The sequence below is a fragment of the Oryza sativa genome, chromosome 11 (genome assembly GCF_034140825.1).
Source record: "Oryza sativa Japonica Group chromosome 11, ASM3414082v1".
Classification (NCBI taxonomy): Eukaryota; Viridiplantae; Streptophyta; class Magnoliopsida; order Poales; family Poaceae; genus Oryza; species Oryza sativa.
In genome coordinates this window covers 17,948,688-17,972,945 of record NC_089045.1, presented here as the reverse complement: position 1 = coordinate 17,972,945, position 24,258 = coordinate 17,948,688, and the positions used below count along the sequence as shown (strand labels likewise).

The following is a 24,258-nucleotide window of genomic DNA, read 5'->3' as shown; positions in this document are numbered from 1 at the left end:
CGCCACCGCACATCCGCAGCCCGTGGCCCGGCCCGTCGTCGTGGTCGCCGTGGTTGTCATTGTCGTTGTGGCCCCGCCCGTCGTCGTCGTCATCCCCGCGGCCCGGCGGCGGCTGATCCGGCCTCCCAGCCCACACCCGAGCGCCACCACACATGCCCGAGAGCCGCCGCCCGCCGCACCCGAGCGCCGCCGCCCGCTAGGTCCGGCATGTCGTCGGCGGCGTCAGCTCCGCCGCTACCCGCCTGCCGTCGCCACCGCAGCGCCACCGCCCCCTCCCTCCGGCTAGATCTTGAAGAGGGAGAGGGAGAGGGAGAGGGAGGAGGACATGCGGTGGGTGGAGATGAGAAAGAGATAGAGATGACAGATGAGTGCAGTGGGTGGGTGGGTGAAAATTGGTATTAAATGCGTGGGTGGGTGAAGGAATCGATCTAGCGCGCGTGGTTTTAAATGCCGCGAAAATTTTTTAGCGAGCTTTGCTTTTCGCTGGCGGATCGCTTTAGTAGCTGCCAGCGAAAATCAGCATTCGCTAGCAGACATTTAGGAGGTCCGCCTCGAAAAATATAGTGTTTCTTATGGCGGACTTCTTAATGTGGCCACCAGCGAAAATCAATTTTCTACGCTGGCGGTTTTTTTTTAGCCGCTATGAAAAATATTTTCCAAACGCCATGAAGAAAATATTTTTCTAGTAGTGATACAACTATACCAATCAAAAGAGAGTATATTTATATGTAGTGGAACCATTTACAAATATTGATCAAATTCAGTCGTACATCAGTTGGACAGTTGGATCGTATGCATAGCAATTTCCAAACACTAAGGTACCTTGTTAATCAGGATGCCTTTATAGACTTGAGCTGAACTACGTTTGGTGTATTTTAATTTCCGGACGCACAATTGACATTCAGATTTAAGATTGGACGGAATCTTTGTCACTGTTCCCTACAATGCGTTGATACATCAGCGGATGACAATAACGGACATAGAAGCACCTAGCCAAGCTTTGAAGATTGAAATTTGGGCTGTCTAATCTTTCCTTTTTTTTCCGAAAGAATGGGACGCACGAGCACTATAGATTCATGTTTCAGTTGGTTGGTAGCATAGCAGGTTACTGGACTACTATAGCTGTGGAGATTGTTTTTATCCCTCTAGATTACAGTACTTCTAGTCGTGCAATTTTAGCTAGCCATAGTTCTCACTAGTGATGAATTGATCAATCAACTAGTTTTATAGACGTAGGAGGAAGTCGAAGCCAGAAAATAATGCATGTCTGCTGACCGGCCGATGGATGCAAAAATGTGATGTTTTATCAATTACTAATTAAGGAGAAGTACATTCCTTGGCTTTGTTAGAGGCTTTGTCAGATGCTTCAAAATAGACCAGCAGTAAGTAAGATGTAACTATATAAATATTTCGTCAGTTTTGTTTGTGAACTCTTGTATGGTTTTATACAAATTTGAAGTTTCACACTAAGGCCCCATTGTTTGGCTTGTACGGCTTATTAGGCAATAAAAATGTATTTGTAGGTAAAACTTATATATATATATATATATATATATATATATATATATATATATATATATATATATATATATATATATATATATATATATATATATTGGTGACTTAAAAGCCAATGCTGAAAAAAAAAACTACGTTGAAAATATCTAAAAATCACTCACAAAACTAAGTTTAAAAAATTTAAATTTTGGCTTCTTCTTTGGCTGATTAGGCCATCCGATGGGACCTCTAAACTCCAGTTGTGTACAGACTTTTCATCCGAACTGAATAAACTAGCTAACTGGAGAAAGTGCTCAATTACTAAAATTCTGAATCATCATCACAAACTGGGAGAAGTTAGTATTGTTTCACCCTGTCGGCAGAGAACATTATAGTGGACAAGTAAACTCCTTCAGGCAGAACAAGAGAATTGAATGAGCTCATTGCTGCTCAATGGAAAACTGCAAGGAAAATTGTCTGGAACGCAGGCACGGCTGCTTTGCAATGGTGGTAACACATCCAGCACTGTGACTGCTCCCTGTGCCCTTGTTTCGTGCAGCCGAAAAATGGGAGGTGGTATGGTACAACCAGGGGTCAATCAGGTCCATGCACAATTATGTTTGGTAGGATCACATGAACATGCCATACAGAACGAGCATACTGGAATGCACTGACGAATCTTAACTAATGAAAGGTGAAACCTAAACTGACACATAGATAAGCCACATCATCTAATAAATATTAGCTATTAGATTCACTAAAAGACAAAAGAGGGTGAATGAATCTTGGCCGTTGGATTAGATAGATGATAAAAAAAATACCATTCAAAAGGCTTTGGGAAGCTTCTAGAAGAGTAAAAGAAGGAAAAAAGGATTGAAGAAAGCTAGAAAATAAGTAAAAGAAGATATAAGATTATGTATATATTTATATGATTTACACCTACAGTAAAATTATTTTTCAAATGAACCCTCATTAAAAATTCATTGGTACGGATTGAACTATTAAGAGCATATTGAAAATGTATACTCATATGATTAATTTTGTTTCTTGAAATTAATTGTTAATACGTCTAAGAAAAAAATTGCTACTGGGAGATACATTTTACTTCCAATGAGAGGTTATGGTCTCCCAAATATAAATTTAATGATTTTCGCACTGACTTAAAACAAAACAAAAGTATTCCTTAAATACAAACAAAATATATGTACGTGGGCTACAAAGGGTGCACATCAAAGTAAAATAAGGGGATGATTAGGGGGGTCATGCAACGATGAAAACAACTGTAGGATGAGATCTAAAGTTTACAATAAATAGTAAGTCATTTATTATATCAGCATAATATCACTCATCCTGACTCTTATTCTTTTACGAGCACCAAGAAACCCAAAAAAGATGGGTCGCCACTCTCACGTACCACGAAACAGGATTTTAGAATCGCGCAAATGCGCGACATGATGTGCTAGTTACACTGAATGCACTAAATGTTGTGTTCCTGATACCACTCAATCCTGCTATGACTCGAAATCGGAGGCAAGTTTTTTTCTTTTAGTGGAAAGAAGGGGAAGGACTATGAATAGAACAGGTGGATGTTTCTTCTTTCTCTTTAGCCAAACAATAGAAAACAGGTAAGTTACACTTGAAAAATATAAAAAACTACACAAGTACACAGAGGAGATGATGGCAGCGCAATAACAATTTCTGCATACCAGCAGGTGTACACGTTTAATATCTGTTATATGTAATCCAAATTTAGGCCTACAACATATATTCGGTTATATTATTTTCCTGCTAGGACTCTATCTTTTTTTCTATTACGAATCTTTCATTTTATCTCCTATATATATATTCTTATAAACCATATGTTTGTAATTAACTCCTGAATAGTGATCATTGCTGGTCAGTGCCCATGGTTTTTTTCCGCAATGGTTTTCTATGTAAAATTTGTGTCTCTGCTTCTATTTTTGATAACAATATCTCTACTAATTTAAGGAAGATGAGTGTGTAATGCTAATTGAAGTAGGTGTTTCTTGGAGCTTATTTCTTGGAAGGGATCTGAAATACAGTGTCACATGGAACACATAAGTATGGAGACGACGTATCAGCCAGAAGAATTGATAGTAGTTCAGTTTTTTCGTTCTAAATGACCAAGTCACTAGCTAATTAATATATACAGCAAGTATACTGAAGCATTATATCAGGGTGTTGATAAATATAAATATGGATGGTGAAACTTGAGTTGTACATTGCAATTACATCAGCAATGGACAAATTGAGATTGGTCAGATAGTTCAATAGAGTCGGGCAGTGCAGTTTTCCAATTTTTTTCCCAAGTTTCAGTGTTTATCTGCAAGTTGACAAGCAAGGAGATAACTTCAAATGACTAAATGTTCCGTTTTCCAGATGCCTGAACTAAATGGACAAACTAACTGCGAGTGTGCAATAAAATCCTGCCTGAACAAATGCACTCAAGTCTAACAATTGTTGTAGGAGTGTTCCCTTATTAGAACAGAAACGAGCTAAAATTTTTTGGTCCAGAGGTTTCCACTACAATTGACTAGTAGTGATCATTCCCTCCATAGTTGACGGCACGATTTTGTCGACCTACGGATATGGTGGCAAACATTAGGGAATGCAATTTCAGTTTGAACTTTTGGAAATTTCTGAAATTTTTTACCCCCCCCAAAGTTATTATATATCTCGTCCGAAATGTTTTCATACTATTTTAGTCAAAAAGTGCTGAAAATACCAAAAATTTGGATATTTCGGTGTTACCGAAATGGCCGAAGTTTCAAGCGAAATCAAAAGTGAAAACCTAAACAACATGAATTTCACTGCCTGCGCTGCGGAGAAAGATCGATTTTGCCACTAGCCATGGTCCAAAGCAGCCGATACGACGCCACGATGAATCTGTTAGTGCAGGACAGAGGCAACTTCCTAGAGTGGCTTGACGGTCGTTGGCTATGTAATTTTTGTTTCTTTACATCACGGATAGTAACTTGAGATGTTGCCGACAAGTAGTAATCTCCATGCCACCCATTCCCATCACAATGTTCATAGGTTTCTGGTTGTATATGTCTATCATTCATGTTTGGAGGGAGAAAAAACAGAGATCAGGTAACAGAGATCAGGTAACACGGCCAGTAATAAAACGATAAATATATTGTAGAAATAGTCAATGTGTATGTAGGACCATAAGATGGGGGAGGGGGACAAATGATGTGCACGTGGTGTAGCTGTGATATGTTTATTCTACAACATTAACCTAGAACATGAACTAAAAGATAAAAGAAACAGTGGAAGAAATCAAGAACACATCAAGAAACCGTGTCCTCCTGCTTCTCCTTGCAGCAGCGGCGAAGCTTCAACGGCCATGGCGAGAGGGTGTGATGCGCCGGTGTCCCTCACCACACCTGCCATCGCCATGCGCCATCACCGCCGCAGCAGCAGCGCGCGCGTCCGAGAAATCCTAACCCTAGAAGAGGAGGGGAGAGGGGAAGGTGAGGAACTCACCGGGGAGAAGGTGGCCACCGAAGGAGACAGCTGCCAGAGGAGAGAGCGTCCTGTCGCCATTGTATCCGAGTCACACCATACACCAGGCGCCGCCCCCGCAGCCACGTCTCCTCTCGTTGTGCTGCCTTCACGAGGAAATTTTCCACACCTGATTTTTTCCCAGGCCAGGGTGAGGGGGAAAGGTCGGGATAGGCTGGGTTACAATCCACAACGGGCTTTAACCGAACACAGAAGAAGTCGTGGGCCGGTATTTTTACTAGGCCGGGGTGACCCCCTCAGGTTGGGCCACATTCCCCGCCGACCCTGGGCTAACCGACCGAAGCCTCACAGCTAGGCTAATAGGCAGTAGCACTATGGCAGAATAAGAGTTAGCGAGAGGCTTACTGTGTATGGCCATGTCCACTGGTGGAGAAACCATCTTCGGTCAATCGACCCAAATCCACAATAGTCCTGGTTCCATTAAAAACCAGGATTAAAAACGATTTTTAGTCCCGGTTTATAAGCGTAACAGGATTAGATGATCTTTATTCCCAGTTGGGGTTACCAACCGGGACTAAAGATGATCTTTAGTCCCGATTGTCTCTATGTCAGACCGTGTCAGGCAGCTAGGATCTTTAGTCCCAACCGGGACTAAAGATCTAACTTTATTCCCGGTTGGTATTACTAACCGGGAATAAAAATCAACACGTATTATATAATCCCTATTACTTATCCTCTTTTCCCATCCACGCAACAAACTCTTTCTCTATCTCTTTTTTCCTCTCTAACTCCCCATCCTTATCCTTTCTTCTTCCTTAGCACCGCTTGGATCGGAGTGAGAGGGGCCGGCCGCTTGGAGCAAGAGCGGGCCGGGCGGCAGCCGGCACGGCGGCGGGGCGGCCGGCGGCCGATGCAGCGTCTCGGAGGGATGGGCGGCGGTAGCGGGCCGGCGCGGAGGGGAGGCCGGCGAGGCGGCGAGCAGCAGCGCGGAGGGCCGCGGCGGCGCGACGTCGGTCAGCGCTGCGGGGGCCGGCCGGCGTGGAGGGGAGGCGGCGCGGCGGCGGGCAGGGCCAGGGCCGCGTGGCGGTGGCCAGCCGGCCGGCGTGGAGGCTAGGCGGCAGCGGCCGGCCGGCTCCTCTATTTGTTTTTTTTTATAATTTGTGATTTATTGCATGATCATGTGATGAATTTGATTTGTGTGTGATGTGAACTTGTGATGTGTTTGTGATGAATTTTGTAGAAACTTGTGATGTAATTTGATTTGTGTGTAATTTTTTTAGGATTTGTGATGTATTTGATTTGTGATGTAATTTTTTAGAACTTTAAGATTTGTGATGTGGACTTAGGATCTTACTTTGATTTGGGATATGCATACCACCCATATTCGGGAGAAAATAAAAAAGGATATGCATACCACCCAGACCGGGACTAAAGATGGGCATCTTAAGTCCCAGATTGCTACTCCCTGTTAGAAACCCGGAACTAAAAGGGGGTTACCAACCGGGAGTAAAAATGGTTTCTCTACCAGTGGTCGCTGTCTGGCCTTCAGTGGCAACGGGCAGGGGCGGATGTAGAGTATGGGAGGAGGTGCCCAGAAACCCGGTCAAGAAAATATTTTAAGTCATAACTCACCGATTTTCACCATGTGTGTACCTTACTGAATACAAACTTAGACACACGTATCAACTTAAACTTGATCTAAAGTAGAGTAAATTAAGCCAGACACACCATCCCTTATTTCGTTCTAGCTCCGCCCCAACGGCTCATCTCAAATGATATTGAAACTGTCACAGCACCATGGCAACAGTGCGGCAACAAAGCGAGCACAGACACATATCCGATTTGTGCTGGGCGCATATTCTCTACGGCCGTTCATGAAATCAGGAGACTCAAAATCAGTCGCGTACTCACGTTCATGAACGGAACTGCTTGTGACAACAAAAGTTCATGCCACACGGAACATCGGCTGCACCCACAGATCATACTTGAGTTGGTAAATGTTATGTTCCTGATGCCACTCATTTCCTATTGCAACATTGCTCAATATGAAGGTCCAGTTGATTAGTGGGGGAACATGGGAGAGACGAATATGACTAGAGCATGTTGTCGTCATTTCACTTTAGCTAAAAAAAATAGCAAATGTGGGTATTCATCTGAAGCGTTGTAGCAAAATTGTATATATATGGGATCGAGAAGCCAGAAAACAATTAATAAATGCAGACCAGCCAATAGGTGGCAAATATGTGGTTAAGCAGTAGTAGTGCTCTGATCTTTTTATATAGTTGAGAAAACAGTCCAGTAATAAGTTCATAATTCTATTAGGAATAAACTAAGCTATGATTTTTCAAACAAGTACCAGATTCAAGTAGAAACATTAATAATACTGCTATATAGACTCTGGTGCACAACTCATGTACAACTAAAGACATGCAACTATAGACCTATCAAAGGAGAGTATATAGACCTATCAAAGGAGAGCATATTGATATGTACCGGAGCCATTTGCAATCATTGGTCAAATTCAGTCGTACATCATACCTCATACAATTGGATCGTATGTATAGCAATTTTACCAAGGAAATCAGGATGCCTTTATAGAGTTGAGCTGAACTACGTTAATTAGGTGCATTTTAATTTCCGGACGCACTATTGACATTCAAATTTAAGATTGGACGGAATCTTTGTCACTGTTTCCTAGTAGTACAATGCATTGATACTGATACATCAGCGGATGACAATAACGAACATAGAACACCTAACCAAGCTTTGAAGATTAAAATTTGGCTTGTCCAATCTTTCTTTTTTTTTTCCGAAAGAATGGGACGCACGAGCACCAGAGATTCATGTTTCAGTTGGTTGGTAGCATAGCAGGTTACTGGACTACTATAACTGTGGAGATTGTTTTTATCCCTCTAGGTTACTGGACTTCTAGCCGTGCAATTTTAGCTAACCATAGTTCTCACCAATGAGATGCATTTACATGGTGACTATAGCAATGAATTGATCAATCTATGAGGTGTGCAAGGAAAAGACCAAACGCGAAGCCCCGATTCTATGGTAACATTGGATGCAACTAGTTGACGTCGGATAAAAGTCGAAGCCAGAAAATAATGTGTGCTGACCGGCGTTTTATCCAACGTTTGGCTATTCGTCTTATTCAAAAAATTTATGTAATTATCATTTATTTCATTATGACTTGATTTATCATCAAATATTCTTTAAGCATGGCATAAATATTTTTATTTTTGCACAAAAAATTTAAATAAAACGAATGATCAAACGTTGGTCAAAAAATCAACGGCGTCATACATTAAAATACTTTAATACGGAGGAAGTACTAATTAAGGAGAAGTACATTCCTTGTCCTTGTCAGATGCTTCAAAACAGTCCAGCAGTAAGTAAGATGCAACTTTATAAATATTTCGTCAGTTTTGTTTGTGAACTCTTGTATGGTTTTATACAAATTTGAAGTTTCGTACTAAACTCCAGTTGTGTACAGACTTTTTTTTTTCATCCGAACCGAATGAACTAGCTAACTGGAGAAAGTGCTCATTACTAAAATTCTGAATCATCATCACAAGCTCGGAGAAGTTAGTACTGTTTCACCCTGTCGGCTGTCGGCAGAGAACAATATAGTGGACAAGTAAACTCCTTCAGGCAGAAGTTCAGAACAAGAGAATTGAATGAGCTCATTGCTGCTCAATGGAAAACTGCACGGAAAATTGTCTGGAACGCAGGCACGGCTGCTTTGCATTGGTGGTAACACATCCAGCACAGTGACTGCTCCCTGTGCCCTTGTTCCCTGCAGCAGAAAAATGGGAGGTGGTACAACCAGGCGTCAATCAGGTCCGCGCACAATTATGTTTGGTAGGATCACATGAACATGCCATACACAACGAGCATACTGGAATGCACTGACGAATCACACTGAATCCCCTAAATATTGTGTTCCTGATACCACTCAATCCTGCTACGACTCGAAATCAGAGGTAGGTTGTTTTCTTTTGGTGGAAAGAAGGGGAAGGACTATGAATAGAACAGAACAGGTAGTTGTTTCTTCTTTCTCTTTAGCCAAACAATAGAAAACAGATAAGTTACACTTGAAAAATATAGAAAACTACACAAGTACACAGAGGAGAAGGTGGCAGAGCAATAACAATTTCTGCATACCGCAGGTGTACACCGAATTTAGATCTACAATATATATTTGGATTTTTTTTCTGTTAGGACTCTATGTCTTTTTTTATTAAGAGTCTTTCATTTTATCTCCTATATATATTTTTATAAGCCGTATGGGAAGGGCTGACGTTCTCATTGTTATTGCTATATGATTGTAATCAACTTCTGAATAGAGATCATTGTCGGTCGGTGCCCATGGTTTTTTTTCCGTAAGAGTTTTTCATGAAAAATTCGTGTCTCCGTTATGCTTCTATTTTCATAACAATATCTCTAGTAATTTAAGGAAGATGAGTGAGTAATGCTAATTGAAATAGGTGTTTCTTGGAGCTTATTTCTTGGAAAGGGATCTGAAATGCAGTGTCACATGGAATACATAATTATGGAGACGACATATCAGCCAGAAGAATTGATAGTAGTTCTGTTTTTTCGTTCTAAATTACCAAATAACTAGCTAATTAATACAGCAAGTATACTGAAGCATTATATCAGTGTGCTGATAAATATAAATAGGAAATTGCTATACATACGATTTGTATGTACGACTTGTGTCCGACCAACACTCAGCTGCTGCTCGCCCTGGCCCACATGGAAAGAAGCAGACTTATATGGAATGCACTGATTGGCTGATGACGCAGGTCGGACAGGAGTCGGACGATGGGTCGTATGTATAGCACGATTCATATAAATATGGATGGTGAAGCTTGAGTTGTACATTGCAGTTAGATCTGCAATGGACAAATTGAGATTGGTCAGATAGTTCAATAGAGTCGGCCAGTAAAGTTTTTCAATTATTTTTTCCAAAGTTTCAGTGTTTATCTGCGAGTTGACAAGCAAGGAGATTCCTTCGGATGACTGCGGCACCCCTTTTTCCCAACCCATCTCTCTTGTTTTTTTTTGCGCGCACGCTTTTCAAACTATTAAACAGTGTAATTTTTGCGAAAAGTTTCTATATAAAAGTTGCTTAAAAAATCATATTAATCCATATTTGAAAAAAATAGTAAATACTTATTAATTAATCACGTGCTAATGGACCGCTCTATTTTCTGTGTTATTGTTCTGTGCTGGGAACCGGCATATGCGAAATCGGAGCCATTTGTCGACCACAATTGACTAGTAGTGATTGTTGGAGGCATACCACGAAGTGCCTTCAGCCGGACCTGCCGAAACTGAGGGCTTAAGCGACAAGCTTAGACCGGAGGCAAGCGGCGAAGATCAAGAAGGGAACCGTACGGGCGAAAGTCCCATGGCGAAGGCCATTGGCTCGGACACTCGGACTTCGCCAGACAAGGACTTCATCAGAAGGCGATGCGGGTGAGGGCGATAAGGCAAAAGCCCTGGCAGGAGGGCCTGGGCTTCGCCAGGTGCCGAACCTCACCGAAAAGTGGCCCAGCGGGCTACTGTGCCCAGGAAGGTTTCACTAAGTAGATAGGCCGAGCCATTTAGCCCAATTAAGGCCCATACATGTAAATGACACAGTGTGCCCTTAATAACATCCCTATCGTAAGGGTAACTATGTAAATTCCCCTGTAAAACCTAAACCCTAAAGGGGGAACCTGTAATAGAGCTATAAATAGCCCCCTAGGGTCTTGTAATGGGGGGATCCAAAAAAATTTTCACTAAGCAATACAATTGACTTTACTTCCAACTACTGTTGAGAGAACCATGCCTTTCGGCGTGACGCAGTTGTCGGTTCGACAACAGTAATCATTCCCTCCATAGTTGACGGCACTATTTTGTCGGTCCACGGATATGGTGGCAAACATCAGGGAATGCAATTTCAGTTTGAAATTTTGGAAATTTCGGACCCCCGGCAAGTCATTATCTTGTCCGAAATTTTCGTTTTTTTTCTCAATTTTTTATGAATTTAGTCAAAATTTATTTAAATTCAGTTATACGGTGCTAAAATTTCAAACTATTTTTGTTCAAAAAGTGCCGAAAATCCCAAAGCTGGCCGAAGTTTTGAGCGAAATCGGAAGTGAAAACCTAGACAACATAAATTTCGCTGTCTTCGCTGCGGAGAAATATCCATTTTGCCACTGGCCACGGTGAAACGCAGCCGTTACGACTTACGACGCCACGATGAATCTGTTAGTGCAAGGCAGAGGCTACTTCCTAGAGTGGCTTGACGGTCGTTGGCCATGTAAATTTTGTTACTTTAGATCACGGATAGTAACTTGAGATGTTGCCGACAAGTAGTATTCTCCGTGCCACCCATTCCCATCACAATGTTGATAGGTTTCTGGTTGTATATGTCTATATCATTCATGTTAATTTGAGGTTGGGTATGGAGAGAAAAAAAGCAGAGATCAGGTAACACGGCCAGTAATAAAACGATAAATTTATATGCAGAAATAGTCAATGTGTATGTAGGACCATAAGAGGGGAATGGGGACAAATGATGTACACATGGTGTAGCTGTGATATGTTTAACCTACAACATTAATCTACACCATCAACTACAAACAACAAATGGAGTTTGTAACATTAAATTTAATTTAAGTATGAAACAGTGGTGTTTGTATTAAAAGAGTAGTGTCTAGTACTAATTTTTTTAATGATGTGAAGTTTATTTAAATTATATCTAGTGTTTTGGGTTGGGACTGGCCTAAGCTAAAGACATCCACTCGAGGAGACTTCAGAGGCAGTTGATAAATCATGTGATTAAGCAGTACTGTGGATAGAAAATGAGAAGGAGAAAACGAGGAGGAAAAGGCAGTACGATTGGTTCAGTAGTTAAAAGAAAAAGGAAATTAATTACGCCGTATTAAAGAGATCTAGTGTAGCCCACCTAAAAAGATATTCATTGCAGAACAGATTTGTAATCGAAGACAACACTCTTTTTGGATTTACGGATTAGGTATTACTGGATTTTTCTTGTTCATGAACAGATCGGACGGGCCAGATGTGAAATTCTAGTCTTCAATTTCAGGATTTCAGCACTAGTATGGATCAAATTAATGTTTAACTTTGATTTGCGGGCAAGTGCTTCATTTGCGTTGCGAGAGACCATCGCGCCACACGCTGTCGTGACCCCTGTCCGCTGCTTCAACTGCCTCCACTCCGGACACAGTGCGAGAGATAGCTCCTGCCGACAAGCCCGACGCGAGCTGCGTCTGTGTCCACCTGAAAACTAAAAAGCTATCCGGCGACACTGGACACGTGTCGCGTGAAGAGGGGCGGCGGACGCGCCGCGCGAGAGGAGGGAGTAGCGAGTTTTCCCTTTTTTTCTCTTTTTTATCGTTTATGTTCGGTTGTTTTTTTCTTTTTTTTCCTTTTTTTCTCAGTTTTTCTCGTTTCTTTTTGGTTTGTTTTTTCTTTTTTTTTCTCTTATGTGGTTTTTTTCCGTTTATTTTTAAAGATGTATGAATATAAAGTTTGTATTCGTACATATGTAAAGTTTGTATTAGTACATATGCAAAGTTGTATACGCATATGCAAAATTTGTATATGTGATGTATTTTCTAGTTTTTATTTTATTTTTTTAATACGTATGTATATAAAGTTTGTATATATGCTATACAAAGTTTGTACACATAAGTTTGTACACGTCGTATATAAAGTTTGTACACATCATATACAAAGTTTATATATGTGTATATTTTTTTATACATCAAAAATATATATATATTTATAGTCAACAATAGTGTAAATAATAGTAGTATAGTACTAGTACTAATAGTACTAGACTAGTACTAGTACTACTACTGATCACGCGCCTGGGGAGCATCGCGAATTAGGGCCCCCCACCTGAAAACGCTCCACGCTGATGATCGTTCTCGGATTGAAGCCCATCTAAATGAGGCAGGGGGTGACTTTCCAAAAGACAAGTGACCTTGCTGTAGCTACATTCTTGATACCCCTCAATTCTATTCATGCAATGACCTACCTCTGTTGTTGTGTATGATGTGCTAGCTAGCTAGCGACATATTGTGCGAGCATACTGTTTGAGGTTCAGCAGTGTTGCTACACATATAGAGTATGACAGGCGATGAACCAGCTAGTCTGCAACCCAAACATTCGCACCGGCTACATAAAAAATACATTGATAATATATAACTCATATGTTGTTAATTAACGGGAATGTTTGACATACGACAAAGCAAATTTGAAAAGGAGGGAGTGTTTGCAGGACTTTCATAAGGTGCTGTGGATACAACACTTACCATTATGTACAGCTTCAAGGCTACAGGCAAACATAACATGGTTGGGCTACTAGAGACGGGTTGCCATCTACCAAAAGAATGTATTAGAGGCCGGACTCCAGCACACCTGTGTCCATAGTTCTGTTCCCGACCATAATGATTATGTCATGATAGTGTAAAGACAGTTTTTTTCTTCAAAACAAACATACACTTCCCTATTTACAATTACCTTTGATAATTATGGCATCAGTTACAAACAAAGTACAGAAAAACATTTCAATATTGGTCAATGTAAGAACGGCCGTTCTAAATTTTATTTTCCCCAGTTCCTTTGATCTGAATCATCGATCTATAGCACTTAGGTTTGCATTCCGTAGCTTTTTATTTGGGAAATAGATCACTGTGCGTGGTATGCTGTTCACCGGTATCTCGAGGTATTTTTTGTTGGACCGGAGTAAATCTTTTCATAGTAACAGGATATCTTAAATACAATATAAGGGAGGGAGGGATTAACTATCTAGCCAGAGCATCATATAATGATGTGACCATGGCTCTATATTTTTATTAGCGAGATTGCATGAAAGGTGAGCATAAGATAGGCCGAAATTTTTTAATAGTCTTTATAATGATTCATAAGTAAATAACAGGGTTGAACACACCTTCAGTTCAGTTTGGATGTTAGTATTATAGGTGTGGAAATGAAAAGGAGCTCCAATTCAATACATGTAGTCAAGATTACTAGAGAAACGAAGAGAAAGCGGACAGATGATGAAAAAAGGATAATTAGTAGGAACAAAAAGATGCATCGGCCGGTTACTTTGGCAACTTCGTTTCAAAAAGCAAAGAATGTCTGACTAATTAATCAGTACCCACCACTCACGGGAGAGTACTAATATTGACTAGTTTGATGATCAGCCTGAGAGATTTCGTTTCACCAGGGAGGAATTCACACTTTATTTTCTTTCTGCCAAACATTACGCGGTTAGGTGCACCAGCAGTCCAGCACAAGTGTACACACTGACTTTAGAGGCAACCAGACAGAAATAAAGTTGTTGAAGAACATGGACAACACCAGACCAGCAGATCCGGCAGAAAGTATACAAATTAACTGTAATTATATGTTACTATAACTATAACTAGCTAGACGGTTTTTGACCAACAGGATAACACACATCTATAAAATGAGGTATTCGTACAATGTTTATATGAAGAGTAGCGTTCTCTTGCTGTAAGGCCTGTGAGGTACATATAACACCAGTATGAAGGCTGGTTTACCTCTCCCGGTCCTGCTGCTGGTGGTCCAACTAACTATGGCGGTTGCAAGCCATGGCGGAGATGGAGCTGCCTTTGTGGCTGCCCGACCAGGCACTGTTCACAGTGCTCTTGATGACTCTGCCTATGGTATTCTCAACGATGGGGAGGGTGCAGGCAGAGGTGGTGGTGGCGAGCAAGGTGGTGGTTGGACAAACGGAAGTGGATATGAAAGCAGATATGGAAACAGTTATGAGCAGGGGGCAGGTAGACGTGATGGTGCCGGGCTAGGTGAGGGTTGGGGGGGTCCAAGTGGATACGAAAGCACATATGGGAACAGTTATGGGGAGGCGGCAGACAGAGGTGGTGGTAGCGGGCAAGGTGGGGGTGAGGACGATCGCAGTGGATATGGAGCCGCAAGCAGATATGGAAACAATATGTATATATACTACATCTCTATCAAAATAGTTACATGTAATCTTTCTAATACTTGTAATAAAACCTTGAAATCTGAAAAATACTAATCTATTGTAGGAATAATACAATTGGATATACAAAAATGATATTGATATATCTGTAATTGAGAATTTTGTTGATGCATCTATGTTTTCTATAAAAAATATCCTGAAAAATTAGTGCTCTGTGAAGGAAGCATATGCATATTAACTCTAAAATAGTTGAATCACTTAATTTTACATTGAAGTCATCAGCACAGAAATAGATCCAACAAACTGTTTTTGGGCCCAGTTATCGTAACATAACCGACGTAGTCGCATGCGCTCAAAACAGCATCCACACATATTTTTAAACCAATTCATTTGCAAAGCCAATCGTTTGTTACAAAATATAAACTGACTCAATTATGTCATAGCTTGTTTTGTTGTATTCCCCCCTCCCTACCCCCACACCCTCACGAAGTATATTCATAATGATTATGAGATCTTTTACGTTGCTTGTGAGGTACCACAGGTACCTCTTAAACCATCTAGTACCCATCATTGATTTCTAAAAGGTAAATTAGGAATAGGAACTAATATTAGCATGGGTTATTTAGTAATTCCTCAATCACCATCCCTCGGCTGTGACTGGCGGGCGCAGAGCGGTCAGCCGACCGGCGGGGAGGCACCCTCAAGGCCTCAACTCCCTCACCTGTGAACGGGTATTGAACACACAGGCAGTTTGTAGGTCATGGGTGCTTGCTGGTTCGAAGATCAGATCCGATGCTGAGGAGCAAAGTAGAAGTGGGCTGCCATTTCCCATGATTTCTGGCCGGTGAAGAATGATTTTCCCCCTCTCTTATATTTTTGAGAGGAAAATTGAACAGTGTATATTTTTTTATTCACTAAGCATTTAATTAGCCACCGTATTAACATAGGAATATCTCCTACACAGACACACCCTATCGGGACTTCACATTGCAGGCTGGACAGGATCATATGAGGGTGGTAAGCTTTTTTCCTTAACCGCACTAATTAACCATGGGAGCTAATTATCATTTTAACCTTTCACTTTTTTATGTGGCCCACTTTTTTCATACTTTTTCACAGGTGCCTTTCATTTTTTGCGCGTTAGATTAAGTGTGATCAATGATCCTAATGAGCTCCAAGCACCCAAGAAAGTCTCAATGAGTATAAATATGACATGTTGTGCAAAAATTGACTAAACTGTGTGGCCTTTGAGCTGAATTTTCTGCATGATTTATGATCCAGCATTATTATTTTCTGAATTGGCTAAACACATATTATTTCTTCTGCAGATTTTGATCCTTCGACGGACCCTCGTTCCCCTTATCACCGTCTATCTCACTCTTGCAATCATCTACCATGCCCTTAAAATGGACTGGCCACCATTTGAAAACAAATTAACATGCAATCTTTGAGCCTATAAATGAAAAATCTGTGTCGTCTGTTCTATATTTAACAGACAACAATGATCTCGGTGAATTCTGATGGCGTGTGATAAGGTATATAATTTTTATCGTGAGCAACATACATGATATAATTATCTCATTTTATACTTATATGGGTATGATTATGTTGTTTACGTCTGTCGCAAAACATGCATGGATATTTAGCTACCTAGTTTTGTATAATGAAAGATCGGTGAGTTACGCACGTTAGCTACGCGTTTAGTCTTTTTTATTAAACTAGAAAGGTTTGCACGCACATTTGCATAGGCATATGTCATACGCTAATTAAGTTTGAGATACTTGAAATATTAACCAGAGAAATCTGCCATGATTTTTCATAAATTATTCTTGTCGGTATTAATTGCTTTAATAATTTTCTAACCTATTAGGTTTATATTATAGTATCATCTTTAAGGTACAGCTATTAGCAATTATTTCTAATATTCTTCATAAATTGAAAAGAAGGTACGTAGACTTATTTGTTGGTATCTCTACTAGTGAAAAATGAAACTCAAAATGGAACTAGAATAAGCCACGTAAGCAACAAAAGATGGGCCGTCAGATCAGGAAGAGATAAAACGAGAACCCTTGGATCATACGTACATGTTAAAAATCTAGACCCCTCCAAATGTCCAATTAAACAGAGGGAATGGAAAGCTCTCAAAGCACTATGCTCACACAGGCCATATGGCACAGGGCATACATCTCAGTCTCTCCTGGAGTCCTGGTCTTCGGGAAAAAGGAACAAAAAGAAATGGAAAAAAATCGACCACCTCAAGGCACGCTGCAGAGAAGCTCATTGCCTTCGTGTTGGCCATGGCACCCTGTGGAAGACATACGAATAGTCGGTGGCTGTGGCGCGATGCACCATGGATGGGGAAGATGAGTCGATGTCGGCCAGTTGAAGGTATACTCAGTACTCTGCTCACCTCCGAGCTGAGGTGCCATCCCATACGCTGCCTCCGATCAAGCCGCTGCCCCCATCCAATCTGCTGCCTCTAGGCTGCGTTCCCGTCCAATCTTTCGCTATGATCTTCCTCCCCCCATGGGCCGGGCCTCAGGCTGTTGTTGGTGAATGGTGATAGAAGGAGAGATCGTGGACACATGCTGCCGCCGTTGAGATAGTGAGATCGAGCTAGAGGGGTTGTTTCTCATGCCTCATGGTTAAGTTGAAGCGGTAGCAAAAATGGCATCCGTCAGAAGAGCAGTGGTTGTAAGAGCAGTGGTTGTGAGGGAGGATGAGAGCTGACGAGTGAGAAAGAATAGATAGATAGATGTAGAGGATGCAATAAAGAATAGGATAAGGATAGGTAGTGGGAGCTCTAATCCTATCTTACTATAAAGTTATCCCCCACTAACTCCTTAAGCTTAACATGCAAAGACGCCACATCATCATCCACTAACAAGATGCTACATCATCATCCACTAATTAACAAGATGCCACATCATCATCCACTCACAATCATCACATTTAAACATCATGCAAACATGCTATATCTTTATAGTTCTTATAATTTAAGAGCTTTACAAATACAAACATGCTAAATTATCATCCAGCATAATTCACCTAATGTTTCAACGTATATCTTTATTATGTTTTATGATATCCTATATACTTATATAGTTCATCCTCACTTAGTGTTTAAATGATTAATCTGTGGTCCAAATTATCTTTCTCCTTTTTTCCTTTAATTAAGTCATATCACATCAATTATTTTTAGACTTTAGATGATTAATCTATAGTCCAAACTATCTCTCTACTTTTCTTCTTCCATAAAGTCATACCACCTTACTTTTTACGTTTTAATCACCATTCTACATACTATTTAAATTTAAATAATCATAAACCACATTAATTTACTTAATCTAATATTATCTAGCTATCTTACACATTATTTTTTTATTGTTATCATACTAAATTCCCGTAGCAATGAGCGGGGTTTCACCTAGTTATTCTGACACTAGCACACTCCTCCTATCCTTCATGCTCTACCAGCTGCAGATCGCGCTCCTCTAACGTAAAGTCAGAGGGACGTGGGTCACTGATGTGTGGGCCTAACCTTTGTGGGTCTCACATGTTAGTGACAATGTCCCTATGACTTTACGTCAGAGGAGACTTATCCTACCAGCTGCACTACAAGCCAGCTCCTCGAAGATTCCACGTTAATTGACTCGTCCGTCAAAAAGTCACTACTGTACAATAATTTCTTGCTTAGAAACAGGAGGAAAGTTTCACTGTTCATGTCAAAGATAAATAATTAAGCGTAAATAGTTAAATACCACTGATTTCCTGTATTATTTCATATTACTTTTAACTAACTCCTAATCAAGCCAATAAAACGATATGAGGATTTATGGTACTACGGTTATTTTTTTTCCCAAGATGAAACCAAAATAAGCCACGTAAGAAACAAATATAGACCGTCAAACTGAAAATATGGTGAGATAAGGAGTAGAAACGAGAGCCCTCGGAGTATGATGTTAAAGGAAATAGATCCATTTGACCAAATAGAGGAAACAAAAGACGCACAAAGAAACCCACATGGCAAATAAAACACTATGGTGAATCGAGAAAGGCTTAGCCCAATTCAGAAACATTTGAAAAAACCCATAAATTTTGCATAATCTAAGAAATGGCTAGTAAAACAGTAAATTATTGTACTGTACTATCTGATTAAGTCCCTAAGCTTAAAATACAATTCGGCAGAGTAAATCAAATAGATTAAAATACTTGTAAAATAATGTGCATGGAAAAAGAGCTAAATATTAAGGATGATCTCATAATAAATACACATAGCTAATTGATTTAATTTAAAATAAAATAATTAGTAAACATATCCTTCCAAAAACAGGTGCAAGAGAGGATAAAGGAGCATGCAGCACTGGAGATGGTAGATGGTGCAAATAATAATAAGATATTGTAAATGTAGTTTAAAACACAAATGTAAAGTTTACAATAAACTGTTTATTACATGCCAAAATAAATTTGGCATCTGCTAGTGTTTTAACTAGATTCTTCCTGCTAATCTTGTTCTCTGAAACATTAAACAATAAATTCAAGCAAATGAAAAAAAAAATAAAGAACGGTTATCATGACTATATTAGTAATAAATTGTTCATGCACCTAATATAATTTAAATATTTTCATATATAACTATGGACATGATGGTTAGAGTCGCGCGAATGCACGACTTTATATGCTAGTATTAATGAAAATCCTTAAGGGAATATATGAATTTCTAAGTGGAACAACAGCTTGTCATTGGTATATCAACGAAAATGACATCCCTAAAATCAAGATGTTTTAGAAATGGTAAGTACAATTTAATTCCCTGCATATCTTCTTTTACTTTATGGAATCTTCTATTTCTAACATCTTATATATGTAGCCTTCCACCACATGTTGGGCCAATACAAAAGCTATACATTCAAAGCGATGAAGATATGCAACGGAGCATTGAACACAAAACACTTGCAGAATTGAAGGAAATTGATCCTTTTGTTAACATGGTTAGACTTATGTAGCTAAATTAATATGGTATTAAATTCTTTCATTGAACTAGAACTGATACCTTTCATGTATACATTTACATAGGATAAAAAATACCAGTGCACTGCTACTATAATTGGAATTCAGGAAAGAAAACTTGGAGTTATCAAGCCTGTAAATTGTGCAATTGCAAGATGATATGGGATGGTTCTATATTAAAATACAAGAAAGAGAACTGCCCATGCAGGCAGTATGAGTACAAGTGAACATTTTTTTTTCAATCATAGTATTAAGTGTGGTTATATGTAACTATATTTTGCAAATAACTCAGCACTTGAACAGGTACAAAATACCATTTCATTCGAAATGATGGCACAGCTAGCCTTGAACTTGTGCTATTTGAAAAGAAAGGTACAGAGCTTATTGGTAGGACTGCTGAAAGTATGAAAAGGCAATATGATATCAATCAAACACCTCCAGAAATAAAAGCATCGAAAGGACATAAATTCACATTCATAGTGAAGGTTTTGCCGAACATAACTATCAATGCTGATGAACCTTCATTTGAGATGCTGACAATTAAAGAAAGATTTGGAAGGCAACATTCCAGTGAAGGCTTTAAGGCAACTAAGAATCTTCCCATCAGTTCAAGTTCAATTCCACAACTACATAATTTACATCCACTGGTGCCTATACTATCCAAGAAAATACAACATGAGGTAAAAGAGGTAAAAGAGTACTACTCTTTCTTTTATTCATTTTCGTTAATGCTACATAATATTTACTATTCCTTTCTTTTCTAATTTCTTATTTACTGCTCATCTTCCCAGATAGACCACCCTAAGTTATTCAGAGCATAGAATTTGAGCCATATAATTTAGAGACAAACACTTTGTCAGTCAAAAGAGCTTATGAACATCCAAACAGTAATGATCAGGTAAACAACTGCTCATATTTAAATTCATTTGTTTTTCAGTCATACAATTAACCTACTTCCTTTCCGTCAAATCTATGTATGCCACGATCATGAACTGTAATGTTCAGATCAAAAAGAGAATTCTGTGGGACTTGAAAATTCCACTAAAGATCAAGGTTTTTATGTGCTTTCTTCACAAGAAAGTAATTCTAACGAAAGATAACCTGGCTAAAAGAAAATGGGGCGGAGACAAACATTGTTCTTTCTGCTATGCACAAGAGACAATCCAACATCTTTTCTTTGAGTGTCATGTCGCTCAGTTTGTTTGAAGATGTGTGTTTTTTGCTTTTAATATCCCCCCACTCCGTAACGCCAAAAACATTTTCGGTAATTGGCTTAGAGGGGTATCTAGGTCCATTAAGAAGATGATTCTAATTGGAGCTAACATTGTATGTTGGTCAAATTGGCGTTGTCGCAATGATAAAGCTTTTAATGGGTAAACAATTATCTAACCCTATGCAGGTTATCTTCATGTCTTCTTACTGGCTCCACTTCTGGTCTACAATGCTACCACAGGAGGAGCAGGATACAATGCACAATGGTGCTACACTCTTGGATTCGGTAGCCATGGGTCTCTTATTCCACTATGGGTGGCGTAGTTCCATAAGAATTGCTAGCTAAAATATTTTATGTGATTTAATGCTAGTCAATAATAAAGGGGAGTTGAGGATTTGTCCCATCACCATATTTCTCATTTTGATTTACTTTTATCTTACCTTTTTATTACTATTAAACTTATGGCTGTGTGTCTTATGACAGAAGCCAGAGATGTAATCCATTTCCATTATTAAAAAAAAAACCTACTACCTGTACTGTGCACAAATTTGGCACCATTTCGAGCAAGTGTATACATTATATGGCCACTTCAACTGATCAGGTTTACCTATCACATACCCTGTGGTCTATAATTATTCTCTGTTTACATGTACTATTCACATATATGGTTGACACTACATAGGGGCCTCGTACTTGCCAAACCTACTGCATTGTGTTAAGTATTGCATGAGAAAGAATTGTTGGTTCCTTAGTAATATACTCCCTCCGTCCTAAAGTATAAGCATTTTTGGACTTTGACGCAGTCTCCGAGAAATTACTTTGACCAATAATATCTATAGAAGCAAGATGTTTTAAATAAAAGGAGTTGCATATTATGATAGTTTGTTTAATGATAAATCTAGTAACATTAATTTCACATGATTGATCATTTTTATATTTTTGTTATTAATAGTCAAAGTAAATAATATTTGACTTGTCACTATCCTAGAAATGATTATATTTTGGGACGGAGGGAGTACTTTGATAAGGATTCTGATTTTGTTTTTTAGGAAAATGATGAAGAAGAAAGCACTGACTATGGTTTCATTCAGACAAAGGGAAAAAAGAAGCGTTCTACTTCATAAAATGTCTTCTCCAATCAAGACAGCCTACTTTTGCTATCTACAACCCAAGATGAATACTTTTGTTATCCTCTCATCTACTAGCCAATTTACTTTTGGTGTATCTAGAACTGACCAAGAACCTAGAGTCATCTACTAGCCAGTTGCTCTAATACAATATTGATATGGAGCTTTATTAAAATCTTCCATTATTTAATATCTAGATCAAATGTCTATAATATTGACTACTACGAACTTCCAGTTCTTATGTTAAGTAATCTTTGTTACATAAATAGCCACTGTGTCTTGTTCAGATCATACGGTCTATATCACACTATATGTCATAAATTAATCTTCTAAATTTAGTACTCTACTACAGTAATCATGATTGTGCAATATAGTATTATGCTATAACTCGCACTGTTGTTACACTGGTCATTTTCAGCGCACTGATCATTCTTTCTCAATAGGGCCAAATAGCATGGACAATCAAGTGTTGCACGCGGCAACGCCGCTTGTTTTTTTTTCTAGTTTGATGTCTACATTCCTTCCCTAGCAGGCAATGCCATCCAGCTATTCTCCCAACGCTATCCCATCGGTCCAATGGCCATGACAATATATAATTCATATGTTGTTAAACTATGAGAATTTTTGAAATTAATGAATGGGTTAGGAACTAAAGGCATATGACAAAGCTAAAACAAAAGTAATTTGAAACGAAGGGAGTTGAAAGACTTGCATAATGTGTTGTGGAGAAAACATGTACCATTATGTATAGTTTCACTGCTACAGACAAACTTGTCATGATTGGGTTATTGAGATAGGTTACCATCTACCATAAGAATATACAAGATACATGATTCCACCACCACTACTGTGTCCATTTCTGTGGCAAACCAAAAACTTCATGTGCTGATACCGTATCAAAGAGACAACTTTTGTTTTCTTGAAAACTACCATATTCGATACTTCCCGATTCAAAATCACCATTGATGATTGTAACATCAGTTACAAACAGAGCACAGAAAAACATTTAATTAATCATTGATGTAACAAAAGAGTAAAAAATGATATGGAGGTAATATGATTCATCACATTATTTATCCATGTATCAATTGAACACAGACGCCGTATTATTTATCGCGCAAATTACGGGAACTACGTACTTAGGAATCTCTCCCAGTTACGGGCTGCTGATTCTCCACGTTGCTCAACAGGAAGGAAGCTTATGGCATCCACAATGATGCATGATCGTTCCAGGTCAGGAAATGTGACCTTCTGTAGGATGTCTTTGAGGAGGTGTATGCTGAGAGGGTGTGGAGAGAACGGCAATATATAGTTGTTCCACAATGATGTACTACAGCATGACCTGGAGTTCGCCGCTGTTGGCACCAGGATTTTGCCGCACTGACTCGGCCAGCCCACCGACAGCGGAAGTTCCGTGGCAGACAAGCTATATGGTCGAATCAAGACATTCTTCCCTCTGAATGCTGTCATGTCCAGATAGAACAGCACAGGGTTTTTCCAGATGACTCCTAGTCCTAGCTGCTCCTGAAATGCACACTTCTTGAAATGCAAATACATAGTGGGGGAGTGCTAGCTATAGTGGTTTTACTGTATATTTATTTTGATTCCAATATCCTGACTGATGTGTGCTACGTACTACTAGTGGGTGTGCTCAAGACTCAAGAGTAGGGAGACTCTTGGATTTATGGTGGTTCCTTAGCCTGCAAGTGGGACGGGTCGACCCGTTAGGTCCGTGGCCCGAACCTAAATTTGTGGCACCAATAGGTTTTCGGGCCGGCCCATATTTTCTTAGGTAACAATGGGTCCAGGAGTCAGTTGACCCTAGGGGTTTTCTGGTCGGCCTTGTTCGAACGCTCCGCTTGCTCGCATTCGCATGGCGGCGGCGGCGAGAAAATGGACATTTTGCCACTTTGAAAACATGG

The 24,258-nt window shown here is 39.6% G+C and overlaps 1 long non-coding RNA gene across 1 annotated transcript; it reads right to left on the bottom strand.

The window, feature by feature from the left end:
- Nucleotides 1-3,679: 3,679 nt before the first annotated feature.
- On the bottom strand, nt 3,680-5,150 carry LOC136353870 (uncharacterized). The gene is made up of 2 exons (XR_010737372.1): nt 5,008-5,150; nt 3,680-3,841 (listed from the first exon to the last, which is right to left on the bottom strand). It is a non-coding gene; the product is annotated as an uncharacterized lncRNA (long non-coding RNA).
- Between the last annotated feature and the right edge of the window lie 19,108 nt (nt 5,151-24,258).